Source organism: Anomaloglossus baeobatrachus, chromosome 6 (genome assembly GCF_048569485.1).
Source record: "Anomaloglossus baeobatrachus isolate aAnoBae1 chromosome 6, aAnoBae1.hap1, whole genome shotgun sequence".
NCBI classification, from domain to species: domain Eukaryota; kingdom Metazoa; phylum Chordata; class Amphibia; order Anura; family Aromobatidae; genus Anomaloglossus; species Anomaloglossus baeobatrachus.
In genome coordinates, this window is record NC_134358.1 from 118,394,988 (window position 1) to 118,418,070 (window position 23,083).

General features: G+C 43.6%; 1 protein-coding gene across 4 annotated transcripts in view; it reads left to right on the plus strand.

The window, feature by feature from the left end:
• The window catches only part of SULF1 (sulfatase 1), a 189,997-nt gene that overhangs the window by 36,699 nt on the left and 130,215 nt on the right, over nt 1-23,083 (plus strand). For 2 of the 4 annotated variants that reach the window (XM_075353196.1, XM_075353199.1), the window contains exon 2: nt 10,387-10,491. The exons of the other annotated variants lie outside the window; for them this stretch is intronic. The gene's annotated coding sequence lies outside the window, so the exon portion shown is untranslated. The remainder of the gene's footprint in view (nt 1-10,386; nt 10,492-23,083) is intronic. 4 annotated transcript variants of the gene reach the window in all.

Genomic DNA, 23,083 nt, shown 5'->3' on the forward strand with positions numbered 1-23,083 from the left:
TTGTTTGGTGCCAGCACCACTCATGACTGATGCAGCAGTATGTCAGCTATACTGTACAGACACCAGTTGCTGCATTTTCACCCAAATTTTGGAGAAAAGTGGGGGGTGCGTCTTAGTCTGAATATATGATTTTATGGGACTGGACTTTACAATGACAGGAGAGGGTCTCTGCTGAAGAATGGAGCAACCACATGAACTGGCTAATTAACCTCACCAATATGCACTGCTTCCCCCTGACCCACCTCTCAGCACTAAAGCCAGTGCGTGCTGAGAGGACATATGGAGCAGACACTGCATTACTTAGTTCCTGTAATAGCCGGCACACATGGTGTCTCCGCAGCCGCCGGCTTACTGTAGCTGCTTGGGAGATCGTCTACCTGCTATTACAGAGCAGGAGCAGCGTGCTGGAGGCAGCTAGTGTATCAGCACCACTCTGGTGCTGAAATGACTGCCGCCACCACATGTTAACCTGCGCTCAGGACAGTTACCACAGCATGTCAGCCTGGCCCGGGCATGCGTTGGGGACCATGAAATGGACAGTCTCCCCCTCCAGATGAAGTGCTGCTATAAATGAAAAGCCAGGCCACAGGACAGCACAGCCCTCCACCCCCCCACCCCCCACTGGCCCTGCCTCTTTATTACATCATCGTACTTCCTGGCTTCTAACACTGCGGCAGGGCCAGGTTTACCTCCAGTAAGGCTATGTTCACATTTCCGTTGTTTAGTATCAGTCACAATCTGCCGCTCTGATATACAACACAATTTGTTTAGCGGATTCCGTTGTTCCCATAGACTTGTATGAGCAGCGGATTGCGACTGATGCCCTTGCGTTGCATCCGCTGACCGTCGGGCGGCAGGAACGCAGCATGTAACTTTTTTGAGTAGCGGAATCCTTTTTTTCACTGTGCATGCTCAGATCCTGTGGTTAAAGGGAACCTGTCATCAGAAATTTAGCTATAAAGCTAAAAGTTCCCCCCCTCTGCAGCTCCTGGGCTGCATTCTAGGAAGCTTCCTATAGATTTTGTGTCACCTTTTATCCCAAAATAAACACTTTATAAACTGGTACCTTTTCGTATGTAAATTTCTTAATTTTCCATGTGGGCGGGCTGTCTGATGTACGTTGCTGTTCCTCCATCATATTTATGCCGCCCCCGAACGCTGAATTTGAAAGTTCAGGACACCGCCCCTGGGTGCCCGTGGTCCAGCGCATGCGCTGTTCCACTGTAGCGGTGCCGTGCACTGTGTGCACGTGCGACCGCTGTGACGCTTTGCGCGGGCACGAGGTTATGGGCGGCGCTGTTAGTGTCATCAGTAAGTGCCGCCCATAACCTCGTGACCGCACTTTCCCCTATTCCTCCAGCGTTATGCGCAAGCGCTGGATGAATGATGCCCGGACGTCCCCTCCTTCCCATCATGCTCAGCACGAGGTCACGAGGTTATGGGCGGCACTTACTGATGACACTAACAGCGCCGCCCATAACCTCGTGACCGCGCAAAGCGTCACAGCGGTCGCACGTGCACACAGTGCACGGCACCGCTACAGTGGAACAGCGCATGCGCTGGACCACGGGCACCCAGGGGCGGTGTCCTGAACTTTCAAATTCAGCGTTCGGGGGCGGCATAAATATGATGGAGGAACAGCAACGTACATCAGACAGCCCGCCCACATGGAAAATTAAGAAATTTACATACGAAAAGGTACCAGTTTATAAAGTGTTTATTTTGGGATAAAAGGTGACACAAAATCTATAGGAAGCTTCCTAGAATGCAGCCCAGGAGCTGCAGAGGGGGGAACTTTTAGCTTTATAGCTAAATTTCTGATGACAGGTTCCCTTTAATGATTCAAATCGCTCGCTCTCGCTCGCTCTCTCCTTCTCTCTCATTGTGAACGATCAGCTGATCGCTCTCTCTAGTTTTTTTTTTATACTGAAAGCATTTCCCCAACGGAATCCACTTTCTCATGACCATTTTTGTCACCCGTTGTACAACACATCAGTCACAAGCGTCAAGCAATGCAGGTGACTGATGCAAAAACACCCCAGAAGTGTGAACATAGCCTAAGAAGTTACAGTGCAATAAACTAGAAGTCCCCCCCCCCCCCCCCTTCCTAATAAAGTACCGTACCTTAGAGGAAAAATCACATTACTGTGCTGAACTGGAACTTCAAGCATGCCATACAGGACATGCTTGGAGTTATAGTTTTCCTTAAAGGGGTTAATCCCATTTCCCTAGTTTGCCGCTGTTGAGTTGTTTACTGTTACATTGGTGAAATATTACAGTAAGTTTTCTAGCTTATTAAATATTTTACCACATTCTTTGCGTCAAATTTTTTTTTCACTATTTTACACCTCTAAAACCTGGGTGCGTCTTAGTCTGTTGCGTCCGAAAAATACAGTAGGTTTTTTTTTTTTTTTTTTTTTTTTTTCCCACCAATGTAACATTGGAGCCGTCAAATATTTATAAGCAGCCACTTTGAATGGGATACAGGCGTATTATTCAGTCAGATCATTTTGCAATATATGAAAGCAATTACTTTTGTACAGCATTTTTATATTTAAACAAGAATTAAACAAAAAAAACATACAAAATTTGCATTTTTGTGACAGATTCATTTAATGGAAAATTACTGAAAATATTCTCCCAAGTTCTCTGAAGACCACAAACTATCTTATGAAATATAATAGTTCCCATATGATATATTATGTGTTTTACACTGGAATAAGGAACATCAAAGCTGTTTGAATTGTAAAAATATCAGATGTATTTATTTAACATTTACAGCGAGGTATATTGACACCTCCATGTGGGAGGTATATGTTTTCAAGGAAAATTGCTAAGTGTAACCTATAAACATCACTTAAATGTTTAGCTTGGCTGCACTAACTCAAGAGGGAGCCGGTCACATTATAAACAGATTTATATAATTAAAATCCAGACACCTTTTACAGCACAGTGCACTTGTTAATAAAACAGTTTATCACTAAGGCAGACACCTTGAATAGTACATCCAGATCAATGGAATAAAACTTTCCAGAATCTAATGTATTGAAAATTTAGTTGCAGTTCTTATTGTAATTTCTGGGGGGAAAAGTGAACCATATATACAAACTACAGTTCAAACGTTTAGGGTCACTTAAATATTTCCTTATTTTTGAAAGAAAAGCACATTTTTTTTTTTCAATGAAGCTAACGTTAAGTAAATTAAACAAATACACTCTATATGACTATTCTAGCTTCAAACATTTTTTTTTTGTTTTTTTTAATGCAATATGTACATAAGTGTATAGAGGCCCATTTCCAATAACCACCACTCCAGTGTTCTCATGGTACATTGTGTTTGCTAACTGTGTTAGAAGGCTAATGGATGTTTAGAAATCTCTTGAAAACCCTTGTGCAAGTATGTTAGCACAGCTGAAAACAGTTTTGCTGATTAGAGAAGCTATAAAACTGACTTTCCTATGAGCGAATTGAGAATCTGAAGCATTAAATTTGTTGGTTCCATTAAACTCTCAAAGTGGCCAGAAAAAGACCTTTCATGTGAAACTCGACAGTCTATTCTTGTTCTTAGAAATGAAGGATATTCCATGCTAGAAATTGCCAAGAAACTGAAGATTTCCTACATCGTTGTGCACTGCTCCCTGCAGAGCAGAGCACAAACAGGCTCTAACCAGGGTAGAACCTCACTAGTCCTCAACTGGGAGCTTCTTTAAATAGTACATATATATAATTATTTCTAACCAAAATGAAATAATTGATTGTAGATTAATAACATATTACTCTATATGATGATAAAACTAATATTTAGTTTCTGTTTAAAGGAACACTCCCGGCAAAGGCAATGCATTATACATTATAAGACATCTGTCTTTGGTGTCTTTGTACTCCTGTATCATGTGTTGCCTTTGAAGCTCCTGCACAAGGCAACAGCCAATATATCAGTTTAACTAAGAATGGATTTTTTTTCGTTTTAGAAGCTTACTACACTTCTACAAAACATTTAAAATGTAATATCAGTTTAAGTTTTCAGCAATTGAGGATCTGGATGCCGAGACTCACATTGATAATTAACATGAAGCTATAGCTGAGCTTATCCAAAGGCTGCTCTCTTGAGACTAAAGCCGGCTGTGCACATTATATGCTTCAGTTGATGACTCGGCCGACTGCTATCTCAGTGGAGTCTCCATAAACAGGAGCACTCATTCGGCCAAGCTCTCCTGTGTTCTCTGACAAAGCTACCAGCAGACATACCGGATGGCAGCTTATTTCTGGGAAAACAAGGCAATGAGCAGTCCAAAACTGGGCATGTCCGATTTACATCTCCCTGAACAATAAGTTGGCTGGTGACAACTTACACATTATATTGTCGGCCAATCCCTTCAATATCAGTAGGTGCGTTCAACATCAGCCTAATGTGTTTGGGGGCTGTTAAAGGGAATCTGTCAGCAGGTTTTTGCTACCTCATTTGAGAGCAGAATGATATAGGCAAAGAGACCCTAATTCTAATAATTTATCACTTAGCTTACTGGGTGAAGCAGTTGTGATACAATCAGACTTCTTAGATGTAGTAGCCTAGCTGAGAAAGCTGCCACACCATAGTTCTCCATATGCATTGTCTATTGACAGTGAACTGCTTATCACAGGAGGGATTATGGTCAGACTAGGGCACTTGCTGGTGTAACTGATGTAGTTCCAGTAATAGGCTCCTGGTTGTAAACCAATCATTGCAATTAAACAGAATACATCCTCATAAAACACATAATAGCTAAAATCTGTTGTTTATCCCCCACTTCATGCTGTCCTTTAGATTCCCTCTAGAGCTTCTCTCCAGTATGGTTTCTATTATTGATTTTTGTGTGTTGCTTAGTTGGAGTGTGTCTTTAAATCCAAGTCCCATGCCCACTGTAGTATATATTCAACTTCTAGTAGCTTAAAATTCTATTTCTGTCCCATAGTGTTCAGCAACTTCTGAACCGATGGCAGCTCTGTTTCATGGAGCACCCTAGAGGGCACAACTCAATACAACTTTGAGAGCCTTTTTCTGGCCTCATTCAAGTCCTCATAGACTTGTATTAAGCCCTTGTGACATAACCTCTGACTTCCAGCCAGTCAGAAGTTGCGAGCACAAGATGGTGCCACAGGACTGGAGCGGTGCCAAAAAAAAAAGGTGAAGATGCCGGAGAATAAGGGTACATTACACGCTGCGTCATCACTGCCAATATATCGTCAAGGTCACGTCATTAGTGACGCACATCCGGCGCCGGTAGCGACATCGCAGCGTGTAACAGAAATGAGCGACTATCCACGAGCGCAAAAACGTGCAAAATCGTTGCTCTTTGACACGTCCTTCATTTCCATAATATAGGTGCTGCTGCAGGTACGATTATCGTTCCTGCGGCAGCACACATCGCTATGTGTGACACCGCTAGAACGACAAACATCTCCTTACCTCCGTCCACCGGAAAAGGAGGAAGGAAGGAGGTGGGTGGCATGTTCCGGCCGCTCATCTCCTCCCCTCCTTTTCTATTGGGCGGCGTTTCAGTGACGCTGAAGAACCGCCCCCTGAGAAAGGAGGCGGTTCGCTGATCACAGCGACATCGCAGAGCAGGTATGTGCGTGTGACGCTGCCGTAGCGATAATGTTCACTACGGCAATTATCACCACATATTAGCCGTGCGACGGGGGCGGGTTCAATCGCGCTCGACATCGCTAGCAAATGCTAGCGATGTCGCAGCGTGTAAAGTACCCCTAAGTATAAGACGGGGCAGGGGACTTAGATTTAAACCACCACTACAGTGCTGAAAATAAACAAAATGCTAGAGTGGTGCTTTAAGATACTCAGTAGACAGTGTAGATCCCACCTTCAGTTTCTAAGGAGGGCAGCTCTGCTGACAACTTCTGCTTAGAAATTCTGAAATGTCCCCAGTTTTAAGGGTTTCTTTGGTAAAAACAAGCATCATCTGTCCTAGTGATAACTTGCTGAATTGTGGAGATTTGACTATTAGGACCCTTGCTGAATTGTGGAGATTTGACTATTGGGACCCACACCAATCAGTAATTTATCATCTATTCTATGGATCGGAGCCATATTTTATTTAACTGGACAAACCTTTCGGTCTCAAAGATCAAAATTAGAATACTGTAATAATAGAAAAAAAAATCCTATATCTAAAAGAGTGCATATTTCTCATGACATTGAGAACTCAGACTTTGCCCTTAGGATGACAGACGTTTTAAGGTGCTTGCTTTGATGGAGAAATGTTCTAGCTTTTGTATTCTGCTTTAACTACTGTACAAAAACATATTTTGTTTTTAGTTTTTTTTTTACTTTCTAGCTGTATCTGAGTTATAATTCTAATATCAGGGTCATTCAGGGACAAAGTATCTGAGATGAAAATACTGATTTATTTAGGGTGAAATAGAAATATGATTTACTTATTACTAGAGATGATCGAATACCGCAAATATTTGGCTTCGTGAATATTCTCCGAATGTCGCCACTATTCGACTATTCGCGAATATTCGATGTGCAATGTAAGTCTATGGGAAACCCGAATAACAACTATTCGGGCTTCCGATAGACTTATATTGCACATCGAATATTCGCATAGTGGCAACCTATTCGTCGGATATTCGTGAAGCCGAATATTTGAGTTATTCGCTCATCCCTAGTTATTACCTATTTTACAATAATGGATGTTTAGTGCATTTTTTGGTAATCTAATGAAACAGACATTTGTTATTTATTAAAGAAGGATCACTTTGAGATGAACAATTAATCTACTACTTTCTTTCATAATAATAATAATAAGCCACTTGATTTAAAATTATACACTAACAAAGCTAGAATAGAGCTAAAAATATTTTCTCTGTATTTATATCCATTAAAATCTAGCATACATTATGCATAATGTTTTTATGTGTTGAAATCAAACTACCCCTTAGGCTATTTACACTTTCACAGAAACTCAAGGTTTTTGAGATTTGGAGGAGGATTTGGAGAGTTCCCACTCATATTATATATTTATTTATTTTTAAGATCAGAAACTGTGTGCACATAGCTATAGATTTATATTCCCACAGGGTGTAATGGAGTCATTCAGATATATAAATATATTATATATTACTATTAAACCACTTGTGCCTTTAATCTAAGGTCCTTGCCCATAATAATATACTCACCCTCTGGTGTCTTCACTTTTTATCTGTGTTTTCTCATCTTGTTGCGCCATTTTGTGACAAAGTTCTGACTGTCTAGAAGTCAGAAGTTACTGTATTTTTTGTTTTAGAAGACGCACTGGACTATAAGACGCACCCCAAATTTAGAGGAGCAAAATGGGGAAAAAATATTTTTTAATGTTAAAATGAGGGTCGTCTTATAAGCCTAATGCATCTTTTAATATCTTGCTGGTGGGAGCGGTGGTGGTGGAGCGCCTCTTGAAGGTCACATGAGGCAGGGTCGGCAATTCTGTGGGCCCAGAGGAGGAGGTGTGCAGAGGAGGAGGTGTCATAGCTTAGAAGGGTTACAGGACGGAGGGTTGGTGATGCGGCGGGCACCATTGAGCTGCCGGCAGGCTGTGTGCTCCATTGAATCGCCGGCTGTTGCCGCGATAGACTTGAAAAAGTGGCGCATGAGCTGATTGATGCGATTTACTTTAGGAAAATGGCCGCGAAGGCCAATCTGCGCATGCACCGCCTATGCTGCCATTTTCTTGAAGTCCATCTCATCAACTGCTTGCAGTTGAATGGAGCCCACAGCCCGCTTGCAGATCAATAGCGCCTGCTGCCACGACACCCCTGAGCCCGCAGTATCGCTGACCCTCTTGAGCTGCTCCACTTCAGTGACTCCTCCTCCAAGCCCTTAGTACTGCTGACCCTGCCTCCTGTGACTCCGCTCCACCACCGGTGCCCCAGTAAGCCATATCTGGATTATAAACTGCACCCCCATTTTACTCCCAGTTTTGGGGGGGGGGGGGAGAAGGAGAAGTGTCTTATAATCCGAAAAATATGGGATGTCACAAGCTCCCTGGAACAAGGCTTTCATAGTCTTGTATTGAAGTGTGTATGTGCCACCCCTGTGGAAGCAGCCGAGCTGCTCAGATCCGGGTTCTCAGTGGCTCAAGGGTCTTTGGGCCCCGGGGGTCGTGCGGCCACTCAAATGAAGGGGGTATTTACAAGGGATTATAGAGTTCGTGATGCCACCCGTGGTGTGTGGTAATTAGGAGTATTACCGCTGTGGTTGGGAGTACCCGGGAATGATGGAACGGGGCAGCAAGGTGTTGGAACCCTCCACGGGTAGGGGGAAATGCCCCGAGACTCGGTGTGGGGATAAGGCCGTGGCATGCAGGGGTCACTCTTGTACTCCCGCAGTCCATTAAGCAGACATCGACAACCAAGTAAACAAGTCTCTGGACACCGCTGCCGCTGAGGGGAGCTAGTTCGGGTCCCGTCCCACATGGGGCTGCCTAGTGATCCGTGACCTGCCTCCTGGCACTAACTTTTACTTCTCTGGTAGTGTGGAACTTGCTGGGTCCCGCTCCCAACTGTGGCGAAGTGTGGGAGCTTGTTCTCAGGGCTCACTCTTGGGATTTTCTGGACCGTTTTGGATGGAAAGTCCTATCCCCCTCGTTGCACTAGTGCCCCGATTTTGGTTGGGAATGAATCTTGAAGGCTCCGTTCTCCACGGGTAAATTATCGGGTTGCATGCAGCTACTCCCCCCGACCTAGGGTCCACGTACCCCGTTCGTGCCTCAGTCCTGGACCGGTGATGGTGCAAGGCCGCCAGCTGTCCTGCTCGACAGATCCGAGCCCCTTGCCACGATCCCTTTGCGACCTGGGGTCCGACTCCTCAAGGCCCAGACCATTGTCTGCAAACTAGACAGTTTCCTTATGGGAGTCCGCCACTCCCGACCTCCTCACAGCTTGAAGGCTACTCTCACCACCACTCGCTAGCTCACTCCTCAACTACAAACTACTCTAACTACACTCCTCTCCTCCCCTCCCTGACCCCCCCAGGTGGGCGACTCTATTCCACTCAAGCTGTCCACTGGTGTATCTAGGATTTGATTTGCTGTTGTAGGCACTACAATTTGGTTAGGGAGCCATAACCTAGAGGGAGGTGGATTGTGCAATACACTGTGACGAACTGATAGTCCAGTGGCGTCACATGTACTCCGACATGCTCCATGAAACACTGGAGCAGCTGGCAAGTCAAAGTGCAGAAGACCAACCAAAGCGGCATTCATAAAATATGAAGCTGCTGGATGGTGAATATAAGACAGGGGACCTACATTTAAAGCGCCATTCCAGGGCTGAAATCACTGAAAAAAAAAAAACCCGCTGGAGTGGTTCTTTCATAGATCTTTGTCTGTTTTGTGACACTCGGACCTTGTCCTATTTCCATGCCTTTTTGTGGATCTGGCTCATCCATTCAAGTCTATGATGATCCATCTAAAACAGCTGAAAATGAATATCTATTTCTAACTGATGTATTGTTAAGAGCCAATGCAAAAAAGTCCAGACAGTTTACCTCTTTAAGTTTTTGAAAACAGATGGGAAAAAATTTAATGTAAAACAGATGATCTGTCGGAGAGAAATGGTTCTTTATTGATGTATGACATGGAGTGTCTGATCATGACTATTTTTCTGGAAAAAAAAAACCTTGAATATGGGAATTAAAGAAAAGAGAAATTATGGTAATACATTTGCATTCATCTTCACCAGATAGTTGTTTTTTAAATTCCAATCTTTTTTTTTTTTATCCAACTTTTTAAAGAATAAAAACTTGTAGAAGACTGCATTTTCTTTTTGCATCCTATTAAAAAAGGTTCAAAAAATAAATGTGTACAAACAGATACGTATTTGACATACGTTTGCAGCAGTGTATTTTAGGTTAATACAAAAAGTATCAGTTTAAAGGGTGTTTTGTTGTGTTTTTTTTTTTTTTACAGTAAAAATGGATGTGTCAAATACACGCATAGAAAACGTGTTGCAATGGGGATGGATGTGTGAATGTGGCCAAAAAATTGTTAAACTGAAGTCCTCAGTGGTTGATGCCCTTTTTTTTTTTTTTTTTTTAATGGCTAACTGAAAAGATGGTAATAGCAAGCTCGACAGCATCTTTTCAGTTAGCCATTAAAAGGAATCAACTACTGAGGACTCTCAGTTCCTTTAACCAATTTTTTATCTCTACTGGCTAACACGGTACAAAGATATATATTTTGCCTGTATGAATATGGCCATAAATTTATAGTCTTGTCTTCTCCTTTTTTCTAACATATATATATATATATATATATATATATATATATATATATATATATATATATATATATATATATATATATATATATATATATATATATATATATTTTTCTTTTCTGACTTTAGGACACACAAAAACATTAAGCTCTATTTGCTGGAAGTCCATGAATTATGGCAAAATCATGATCTTTGTAAAGAAATTATTCCCTGTTGACAGTAATCTTTAACCACGTAAGTAAACTATCAGAATTATTGCATAATATCTCTGTATAAGACTGCTTTCATCCATCTGACATTCTCTGTGTACGATCCACAATCCTCCAGGAGCCTTGTCCTCGAGGCTCCTGCCCCGGACTGGACATCCTCATAGACATGTATAATGTGGTTATGTTTAAGACAAGCTCGAAGGCTGATCCAGACAATATGATCCGATTTGACCCACTGTCTTCAGTATGAAACAGGCCCAAGGATTAGTATTCATACATCTCTCTATAGGCATCTTTTTCATGGTGTCTCTTTGCAGGAATTTTAGAATTTGCCATTAAATTTTATAAATTGTACTATTGAATGATGGCTTCGCAGAAAACCTTGTCTTTAGGGAAGTCCATCCTTAATGTTGGTGAACTTCACGAAGAATGTGACTTATTCCAATTTAGGGAATAAACTAACAACGATCGTATAAACCTTCTAATGTTAAATTTATAATACTGAAATATCTTCTTTAAACTTGCATTGAAGTCAATGTAGGCTTTTTGTTAGATACTGGATTCCATTAGGGTTTGTCGTCTTTGGACAATCCTTCTTATTAGATGGGTCTCGCAAATACCAGGGTCCCCTGTCATCCGCTATAATCTGTAGTGATACCTGCCCTCAAGTGTTCAATTTCCCTGTAGTGCCCCCACTGAGGAATTTTGAATATTACATAGTGTCCATGGACATCAATGGTCTATCTGTATATTTCACACACAGGCCAGAGAAAGATTCTTGTTACAGCTGTTATCTGCCCAGATTAATTGACAAAAGTCCTCTCCTCAGTAGAGTGTGTCAAATGGCTACTTTAAGTGGATTTATCGAAAAGTGGTTGTAGCCAGTTATGATTTTTATGAGGACTTGTGTCAACTTCCTCCTCATTTTAAGAAATTCCGTTTTAAGAAATTAGGCCTCAGAGGACATATTAAGAATAGGCACTGACCTAATGTGCTGCTATCGGGTATTCCCTCTTTAAAATGCATAGAAACATGGCAATCTGTTTGGAGGAATTCACTGTAGACCTACTTTGTGCTGTAGAATTTACTCCGATCATTTATTTATGAAGGGAAATTTTACATGATTGATATAGTGGCAAAGGATAGCCAAGAAGGTAGAAACAGACATGTTGATGGATCCGCAGAAAGTGACCTATAGACCTATATATTATTGAATCCCTTTGTCATGCTTACTGAGAACGAAAACTAAAGGGCAATCAAAAAAAATGAGGAAGTCAATAAACAAATAGTGGAAGTATTGATCGAGTTGTGAACTAGATAAGAGACTCTGCTCTTGTGTTTTCTTTCAAGAGCATAATAGAGTTCCTATGCAGTTATTAATTGAACTTTTATCATTAAATAAAATATTGGCCCTATTATGGCCTTCTGTATAATATTATAATTAATGCATACTGTATTTTTCGGATTATAAGATGCATGTTTCCTCCCAAAAATTTGGGAGAAAAATGAAGGGTGCGTCTTATAATCCAATTGTAGCTCACCGGGGGTGGTGGAGAGGAGTCACAGGAGGCAAAGGCAATTCTGCGGGCGGTGCTTTGTGCTGCGGGCAGTGGGCTATGCTGCAGCCAGTACTGGTGCTTGCTGTGGGTGGTGAGACAGGGGCTGCCATCCTGAAAATGTCGGAGGTGTGGGCTTCAAATAATGGCGTCCAGCACTGGCAAATGCGCAGATAGAGCTGTCTGCAAAAGATCTAATCTGCGCATGTGCTGCTTACGATCCATTGATCTCCCAGCAGGAGACTTGAGGAAAATGGCACATGTGTGGAGCCCCTGCTTCTACAGTCTCCAGAGTACTGCACCTCATTTAAGGTGCGGTATTCGCCTCGGTAAGGAGGGGGTTAATCACCGGTGTTCACATTCACACTTGACATACAGCTTAGGAGCATTTTCACTGGGGAGCTGGACTAGGGTAGGAAGGGGGGTTGGCCAACACGAAACTTGGGACTTTCCCGGTCACTAGGACAACCACCTGGGGGACGGGTTCCACTTGGGGTAGAAGTAGGAGCAACTTTACACAACCTTCAGTCAGTCTAGCCGGGACATCAGTTCTGGCGACACAACACCACCACCACCATCTTCTTCCTTTTTCTTCTTTCACGGGGCCTGAGGCTTGGAGCGAAACACTCAGCCTGGGTTCCTCACTACTGGAGGGGCAACTCTTAGAAAGGACACTTTCCAAAAACCGATGGCTTCTTTCAACTTATCCGAGGTCGACTGGGCCCATCACACCGGGTGATCAGTACTTCCCGGTGAGCGGCATATGAATGAGTAAAAACACCTGGAATCGCAGCAGCCGACTCGGATTCTTATTACCGGCGCCCCGCGCTTCGGTGCCAACTGCCGCCGCCACCATTACTACTTCCCTCATCATCCTCCCCGAGGCCCGCTCCACCTGTGGGGAGCAAAACCATTTTTGCTGCTACTAACATCCACCCCAGAGGATAGGGACAGCAGCGGCGACTAATCCCTGGCCGTGTACCGCAGGTAGCATCACGACAACAACCCCCATTATCCCCTCCTATCCCTCTTTATTGTGGACACCTCGGGGCACGAAGCCAGGCAGAGCCACACGTAAACCTCCCCGCATCAAATTAACCCCCCCCTGCCCCCTGGGTACCACAGAACCACAGATGCGCAGATGAGATCTCTGCTTGTCATTGAGCCTATAGCTCAATCGGCGCATGTGCCGACTTTCCATTTCTTTGAAGCACACACCACCAACTGCTTCTGGATGTTCCAGCTGCCTCACAGCACCTGGGACACCTGCAGCAATGCCTGCAGAATCTCCCTACTCCATCACCACTCCAGGCTCTTATCACCCTCCCCCCCCCCCCCCGCTCCACCACCACTGCTACCCTCCCACCTCCAGTAAAGGCTGCTTTACACGTTATAATGTATCGTGTGATCGCACTTGCGATCGCACCCGCTCCCATCGTTGGTGCGGCACGGGTAACTTCTTGCCCGTGTCGCACAATGCTGTAACCCCCTCCCCCCCCCCCCCCCCCCCGTCATACGTACTTGCCCCCCGAACGACCGCTGTGGGCGGCGAACATCCACTTCCTGAAGGGGGAGGAACATTCGGCGTCACAGCGACGTCACGAAGTGGAGGATCAGATGAGCGGGACGTAAACATCCCGCCCACCACCTTCCTTCAGCTTTGCCGGCGGCCGCAGGTAAGCTGCAGTTCATCATTCCAGGGGTGTCACACGGAGCGATGTGTGCTGCCCCGGGTACGAATAACAGGACGTGCAATTTTTAGAAAATGAGCGACGTGTCAGCGATGAACGAGAAGGTGAGTATTTCTGCTCGTTCATAGCTGTCACACGCTACGATATCACTAACCATGCCGGATGTGCGTCACTTACGACGTGACCCCGCCAACATCTCGTTAGATATATCGTAGCGTGTAAAGCCCGCTTAAGACCCTACCGAACTATAAAGGCTACTTTTACATGCTGCGACATCGCTAGCGATCTCATTAGCGATGTGAAATTCTAGATCGCAAGTGCGATCTTTCGAGATCGCACATAGGTCATTTTACGCATGTGCGATCTCGAAAGATCGCACTTGCAATCTAGAATTTCACATCGCTAACGAGATCGCTAGCGATGTCGCAGCATGTAAAGTACCCTTAAGACAGACCCCAAAATTTTTTTCCTAAATTTTATTTTCTTTAAATTTGGGTGCATCTTCTAATCTGGGGTGTCTTTTTCGTTTTATAAAAAAAAAAATATGGTACTTTTATATAGCGCCATCATTTTCCACATCTCTTTATAGCCATTATCACTGTCCCCATTGGGGCGGACAATTTAAATTCCCTATCACTATGATCTTTGGAGTGTGTCAGGAAACTGGAGAATCCGGAGAAAACCCAAGTAAATTCGGGGAAGAAGAACTGCTTGATGGGGATTGAACCCAGGACTCCAGCACTAGTGATAACCACTGAGCCACCATCCTGCCAAATAATTTTTAAACCCTCTATTCCCAACCAGTTCTGTTTTTTTTACACTAGCAATCCATACTCCATGCATCATTAGTTGTCGTCATGGAAGAAACGGGAACAAGAACATCTCAATAAAGCAAATAAACTAAGCCACCAATTCTAAAAAACCTTCTATGGTTATGTTTGGGTCCAAATGTTCTCACCAGTAGATACATCTAGCCATATATAGTTTGACATGCAGACCATCGTTTTTACCAACTTTCTCCTCATTGACTGATTCTATGATGTGATTCTTGACACTTGGTCCCTACTACCCACCACAAAAAAAATCTTTTTTAGCTCAAAGAATAGTATTTTAATAAAAACAAAATGCCGTCGTTGCAATGGTTTAGATACTAAGGGTTCATTACCACACCTATTAGACAGAATCTGGATAAATCAATGGACTGCTTTGATTGAAGCCTCTTTCATCAACATTGCGCAAGTTGACGGGCCACACATGCTGTATTATGTGTGGCTAGTTTTCGCTGCCATGACAGAATCCATCATTTCACTGTCTGAGTGTATATACCCTCTACCAAGTGTAGGATTGTACAAGGCAATAAAGATCTTTTGGGAGACAGAATGGCTTTCATAATGAACGGTGTTATGGCTGTCTGTGATGTTATGAATAACTTTTCTTGTTAGAGTTTTCCAAGTATGTTAGTGGAGTCAGACTGCGTTGTTCTTCAAACAGATATGTGAATGTTCAGGTCTAAATACTACTGTTAAATGAGGATAAATTACGGCTTTTTAAAAATATACTGCAAGAAACAAAAATGTCCTGTTAACTTAACATGAGTCATGGGAACTTTCCTCCTTGGCTATATTCCAATATATTCCCAATACACCTAGGTCTGCCAAGATCAAGAAATGGATGAAAAGTTGGTTGTGGGAAGTATGACTTGGGATGCCCTTATTAATGTGCTGTGCTTTTTTGATCAGTTTGGTTTTATGACTTGTTCTAGTGCATTACAATGGAGGATATTAATGGAAGAAGTCCATTCGTCACTGCATTTCTGTGCAATAGGCTGTTTTTTTTTTGTTTTTTGTTTTTTTTTGGTTTGGTAGTTTTTACTATTACTTTATAGCCTACAGTTTAGTTCCATTTTGCACAGACATAGGGGAACCATTTAGGCCTCTTGTGAGAACAATACCCATGTTTAGGGTGGAGCGTTTCAATATAGGCAAACCTATGTTAGGCTTTACCTGGTGTTCTGCAGCGCCTGTATGTGAAGGTCTAAAATGTCTACACATAAAACATACTGATAGGGAACCTAGATTGTGAGCCCCAATGGGGGCAGTGTCACTGATGCATGTAAAGTGCTGTGGAATTAACAGCACTATGTAAATGAATAAATATTATAATTATTATATAATAAGGTATCAAACTTACTAGTATGCTTCTATTAATATAGCTGAAACTGTAGAAGGATCATAAAGCATGGCTAACAAATTCCCTTCTTAAAACTTTACTTTATGAAATCATATTTAAAGAGAACCTGTCAGGGGCAATAGGCACCCAGATCTATGAGCAGTTCTGGGTGTATATTGCTAATCCCTGCCTAACCGTCCCTGTATACACTAGCATAGGTAAAGTATTTTATTTTAGCAGAACATGCGAACAGACAACTAGCCAAGAGAACTCACGCCCTTGCAACTAGTCCCTGGCCCCATTAGCATGTAATATACGATCTTTAGAAATACTTTTTCTAAAGAACCCTTTATCTATGCTACTAGATGCAGGGATTAGCAATATGTACTCAGAACTGCTCGTTTTTCTGGGTACATATTGCACCTGACAGGTTTCCTTTAAAATCCAATCAGGAGCCGATCGTCAATCGGCTCCTGATTGCAGCGTCACCGGCAGCATGGTAAAGGCCCCTTTACACACTGAAACTTTCTAGCAATCCCACCAGCGATCCCAACCTGGCCGGGATCGCTACAAAGTGTCTGGTGAGTCGCTGGTGAGCTGTCAAACAGGCAGACCTGGCCAACGACTCAACAGCGATCCGGACCTGCAGAACGACCTAGCTAGTCATTGGGGACGTTGTAAAGCAGCTTTTTGAAAGGGAAGTCACTAACGAAGTCGCTGTAAAGTCCCCTTTACACACTAAAACTTTGCTGCACAGCGGGAAACAAAGGACCAAAGAATGGTCCTGAACGATTTGTAGCGATCAGCAACTTCACAGCAGGGGCCAGGTCTCTGATGTGTTTCACACACTGCATTGTCATTGGGGAGGTCACTATAACATCACAAAACCGGTGACGTTACAGCAATGTCGTTTGCGATGTTGCAGTGTGTAAAGGGGCCTTAATGGATGACGTGGTGAGGAGGAGGCTGCCTGAGCAAATGCCGGGCACATGACTTCCAGTTCTGATTTCAGTGTCGCCGGCGGCATGGCAACGGATGGCGTGGTGAGGAGGCACGTTGGTTGATGTGGGAGCCATGTCATCGGTTGCTATGTAACTAACATTTTTGATCATGCATATGTGTGGAGCCGATTTACCTCAGAGTAAATACTTAAGGTGACACGGTCTAATGGAATACCTCTGCATCAATAAAAAACTGTGTGTGTGTATATATATAATATATATAAATATAATATAATATACACACCCACACACCCCCCACACAAACCGCGCAACACACACAGCACCACACACAACGCTACAGACACACAGCGCTCCACAAACAATGCAACACACAAACCAACACACATACAACACCGCTCTCACACCTCCCACACCCAGAACATTTACAGCGCCCTACGCAAACACTGGCAACTGCACACAACAACATTATATATATATATAATGTTGTTGTGTGCAGTTGCCAGTGTTTGCGTAGGGCGCTGTAAATGTTCTGGGTGTGGGAGGTGTGAGAGCGGTGTTGTATGTGTGTTGCATTGTTTGTGGAGCGCTGTGTGTCTGTAGCGTTGTGTGTGTTGCGCGGTTTGTGTGGGTGTGTGTGTGGGTGTGTATATTATAATATAATATAATATATATATATATATAATTATATATATAATTATATATATATATATATATATATATATATATATATATATATATATATATATATATATATATATATATATATATATATATATATATATATATATATATATATATATATATATATATACACACACAACGCTACAGACACACAGCGCTCCACAAACAATGCAACACACATACAACACCGCTCTCACACCTCCCACGCCCAGACAACACCCAGAACATTTACAGCGCCCTAAGCAAACACTGGCAACTGCACACAACAACACACATATACATATACATTAGATAGAATATATATAGATAGATATATATATATTATATCTATCTATCTATCTATAGATAGATAGATAGATTATATATATATATTATCTATCTATCTATCTATATATATATATATATATATATATTCTATCTAATGTATATGTATATGTGTGTTGTTGTGTGCAGTTGCCAGTGTTTGCTTAGGGCGCTGTAAATGTTCTGGGTGTTGTCTGGGCGTGGGAGGTGTGAGAGCGGTGTTGTATGTGTGTTGCATTGTTTGTGGAGCGCTGTGTGTCTGTAGCGTTTGTGTGTGTGTGTTTTGGGGGGAGGTGTGCACCCCCATCATGATCCACCCCCCATGCTGCACCCCCCCATCGTGCTCCATCCCCCATGCTGCACTCCCCATCGTGATCCATCCCCCATGCTGCGAACCCCTCGGAGAAGAGTATAATAGGAGGATTATAATGGGAGGAGTAGTCCTGGGGAAAGGAGTATAATGGGAGGAGTTGTCTTTGGGCACCTGTACACCTCTCCCCCATGTGTGGGGGGCGTGGCCGACCGGGCATAGCGTGAGGGGGCATGGCCGACCGGGCATAGCGTGAGGGGGCGTGGCCGAGCGGGCATAGCGTGTGGGGGGCATGGCCTAGCGGGCATCGTTTGCGGGGGCGGGCCTGGCTAAACGGTTAATCCATGTGGGGGCGGGGCCAGGCTGAGCGGCCAATCCGTGTGGAGGGGTGGGGCCAGGCCGAGCCCAGCGGCCAATCCGACGGTTGTCACTGTAAGGACACAATTTTGGAGCCAGACAGTCAGAATAAGGCAATTATATAGATAGATATAGATAATCTAGATAGAGATATATCTCTATCTATATATATCTCTCTATCTATATATCTAAATATGCCACCGTGAGATGGGGATGTACCTATAAGGTGTTTTGCATGAATTAGATCTATTCTGTAAGTCCATGAGAGTACATTGGAGGGGCTTTACCCGGAAGTAATTGACTATAATGGAGGTGTGGAGTTAAGAAATGGGCACACTATAAAAAGGGACCTGGTTGGGATGGGTCCTTTAGGACCATCTCGCTATCGTGGCATGAGTGACACAAAGATTGCATCAGCCTCCTGATGAACTGAAGGGCAAAATGCGTCGAGGCATGGGTTCTTTTATCAAGCATTTGGATAAGTAGTTTTGGTTCACTCCCCTGATTTTCTCATTGTGAAGCACTTGATGCACTTTATACGGCCATGGATACTTTTCTTTTTTTTTTTTTTTTTTTTATTTTCTCACTATCTTGTAGGGTGAGTCATGGGACACTAGGGATAATCGATGGTGAGTGGGGGTGCCATATCGAAATCTAGGGTGTTGACCACCACTGTCAGGAGGAAAAATAGTGATCACACCCTAGAAGTCCTCCCTCCTGTGCACTACCTATTACCTGTGCACTAGAATCTTTTTTTATATAATAACGTATTGTGTCTGATTTTCAATTAATGTGTTATATACGGATTAATTTTAAATGTGATTTTACTATATTAAAGTTTTAAGAAGGGGAATCTTTGTTAGCCGACCTGTTTCCATAGCTACCCGAATCTAAACATTATCTACTCCAGTCTTCGCATCCGGCAGTTCCTCTTCCAGCTTCTACTTGACATGTTCATGACAGAGAAGGGAGCTGGCTTAGCTACTGTAATCAGTCAGCCAGCCTACTTTAGACAAACCATTTTGAGTGTTTGCTCAAAAGTGGATTTGTTGAACCTGGTCCACAGCTAGATGAGTGAAGAAAGGGACACCTGTGATACTGGAAGAATTTTAGCAAGATCCACAGTTTTTAACTTTTTTTTTTTTTTTTTAAAGGTAGTCTGTCATCATATTTTTGCTATATAATTGTAAAACTGCATAATGTTGGGGTTAAAACACTGAGTTCAGCACTTTGTCACTTATCCGGATGTGTGCTGTTTACTTACAATGAAGATTTTATTACCAGGAGATTATCACTGCCTTGACTGGAGCTCAGGTGATGGATAGCTTGACCACGTCCCCTCCTCTGATAAGCAGCTCTCTGTCAATAGACAATGTACACTAAGGGTATGTGCGCACGTTGCTTTTTACCTGCTTTTTACCTGCTTTTTTGCTGCTTTTTCTTCTGCGCTGTTTAATGCCAAAATGGATGTGTTCTTCTATTCAAGCAAAGTCTATGGGAATTTGGGTTTCTTGTTCACACTATGTTGTTCAAAATGCTGCCTTTTTGAGGCAGAACTTTGGTCAAAAACTCAGCTTTTCAAAGAAGCAACATGTCAATTGTTTTTGCCATTTGGGTTTTGCACTGCAAAGCTGAGTTTTTGACCAAAGTTCTGCCACAAAAAGGCAGCATTTTGAACAACATAGTGTGAACAAGAAACCCAAATTCCCATAGACTTTGCTTGAATAGAAGAACACATCCATTTTGGCATTAAACAGCGCAGAAGAAAAAGCAGCAAAAAAGCAGGTAAAAAGCAGGTAAAAAGCAACGGGCGCACATACCCATACTCTGTGGTGTCGGCTGGATTAGCTTTCTGAGCTCTGCTACACTCAATTGCTGCACCCAATAAACTAAGTGATCATCACTGGAATCAGTGTGTCATTTCCAATGTTATGCTTCTCTCAGATGAGGTATAGAAAATCTGCTGACAGATTCCCTTTACCATTTAGGTGTTGGTTTTTTTTTTTTTGGTTTTTTTTGTGTTTTCTGTTTTTTGTTGTTTCCTGGAAAAAAACTTAATTTGATCATAATAGAGGATAAACCGAAGATTTTTCTTTATCCCCATGAATCCTTTTTTTTTTTTTTCTTTTTCTTTTTACAAATGAGGTCATTAGGGCACTGTCTTAAAGTCTGTATATAACATATAACAAGTTCCAAAAATATTAAATGTAAAAAAAGTAGTCATTGTATACGTGACATGCCTTTTACTATGTAGTAGTCGTATCCCACTAACATGAAGAAGAATTATATTGTTCCTTTCTCTAAGAGAACAAAGAAAGCGGATCGCATGAAAAGTGGTTTAAATAAACTGAACTGTTTATTCGATGACATCCAAAGTGAATATCTAAGGAAACCTGATAATAAAGTGGTTAACGAGACTGAGCTGCGACATAGTTATTGAACAAAAGGATTTTCTATAAAGAAAAATCAAAGTTTAAACATGTTTCTCTTTGTCCTAAAACACAATGAAGACGAGTATTTTAATCACAGCTTTAATGTTATCATTTCTCTGCTACTGTCTGGAGTTATTATTCGTTTCCACATGTTTTGGGATTTTGGTGGTGTCTTAGGTTAAGCTGCGCACGGGCTTTGATAGCAGTAGTTAAATCTAAGCATTTTCTTTTCATCAATATGACAAGTTGGTTTTGTGTTGGTGACTCCGCTGAATGGTCTCCGTGCTCTCGGTTAGAATATCTCCCATTCATGGACTTGTACCATGGCATACTGCAGTCCTCTAATTAGGAAGCAATTAGCGATTGTGTAACAACCTGAAGCCATTTCAGGCCAGAAGTGTAGTGGCATTGGACTTTATTTGCATGAAGGAATATGCTGTATACAGACTAAACTATGGGTCTGAGGTTAGACAGCTGTGATGGATTACTAAACCTTACATTGCAAAATAAAAGTACAAATTTCATGTCTTGTCTTTGCTTTTAAAGGGGTTGTCCACTACTTGTGTAGTGGGTGGGCCTACCCCCTACTAGTTTAGCATAGTTACCCGGCATTGTGATTATTAAAAGTGTTGATTTTTATTATTGTATATGATGTGTTAGGGCACCCCCCTAGTGGCCGGGTGGGACGGCTGTTGCCACCGGGGAGGAGGAGTCGGCCGGATATCTAGGCAAGGTCTGAATGTGTGTGGAGAGAGAGGATCCGGGGCAGCGGAGAGTGCACATCTGCAGCGGCAAGTGTGATTGTGTGAGCGGACCATCAAGGGACACCGGAGATAAGGAGGTGAACGCAACCTCAAAGCCTATTCTGCCGGTGTGGGTCCGGTGTATGCTTGGCTGAAGAGTGGAAGCCCGTAGGAAGTGGAGTACTTTGGGCATATTCCCACCAGAGGGTGCGTTTGGACAGGGTGTCCCCAGCTCCACTAATATTGCCGGAATCTGCTGCCCGGAGTGTTTTATCTTTGAGAATAAATGTCGTTTTTATTGCATCTGGACTTTTGCCTGCAGCCTTTTTGTGCATCGGCCGATGAAGACAGCGACATACACTCTCTCAACATTAAAGAAGTGATGAAGCCAGGGATGTGCCTTGAATACAGTGCTGCCACGACTACACAGCCAGAGGCCTCCCTGACCTGTCACTTCAAGTGGCGTAGTCGGCAGGATGCGATTCCCCTGCCAGGAACCCAGGAGGCTGGAGATCGGGTCGTGCCTGAAGCACAGGATCCGGACCGTGATACAGGATTTCCAGTCCCGTGGTGGGAAGAGAACCCAGTACCCGTAGCGTTGGACCGGGTACAAGATGGCGGCAAGGAGGCCGTTATCTGTGAGGAAGAAAAGGCGCGAAAAGTTGGCGCCAAAAGAAGAGCCTGGGGCTGGCCGGCGCCGAAGAAAAAGGACAGAGTACTCCGCCCAAAGAGGGGAGGCGCCAGCTCCAGGGCATTGAAGATGAAGAAAAAGAAAAAGAAGTACCTCAGCGGAGGAGTCAAGATGATGCGTGAGGCTGGGGGTGGAGTCCGTTTAAGAGCGGGAAACGAAGACCCGCCTCAACTTTCCCCAGTCTCAGCGCCGACATCACCGCCATTACCAGCGATACTGTCGGAGACCGAGATGGAGACCTTTGGGCAACCCGCGGAGTTGGCAACGACTATGGCCCTAATCAGCCTCGGTCGAGGTCGACCCCGGTTCGCCCCTGCTAGTGAGGCCGCGTTGACGGACCTTCCCATTGGACCGGGAGGTTCCACCAGGCCGGACAAAGTTTCCTGGAAGACCTCATGGGATGCTCAAACCGGGAGCACCATCACAGAGGTGAAGGCGACCTATGCCACCCCACCCATGCCAAACCGTCCGGGGGTTGCAGTCTTCCCATGGGAGACCCCGCAGCTTAACGCCGCCGCTTCCCCATTTGTGCCGGAGCCGGCTGAGGAGTTTGCTGAGCGCTTGGAGAAAGATCACCTGGGCTTCTTCTGGGATCCAGTCATCGCCCCGCCTGCGGAGCCGCGCCCCAGTGTCCCGACCCCGAAGCCTGACCCCGTCCAGGAACGTCTCCTGGCCGAGACCATCGTCCGGGAAATGCTGTCCGGTTCTGGTGGCGAGGAGCT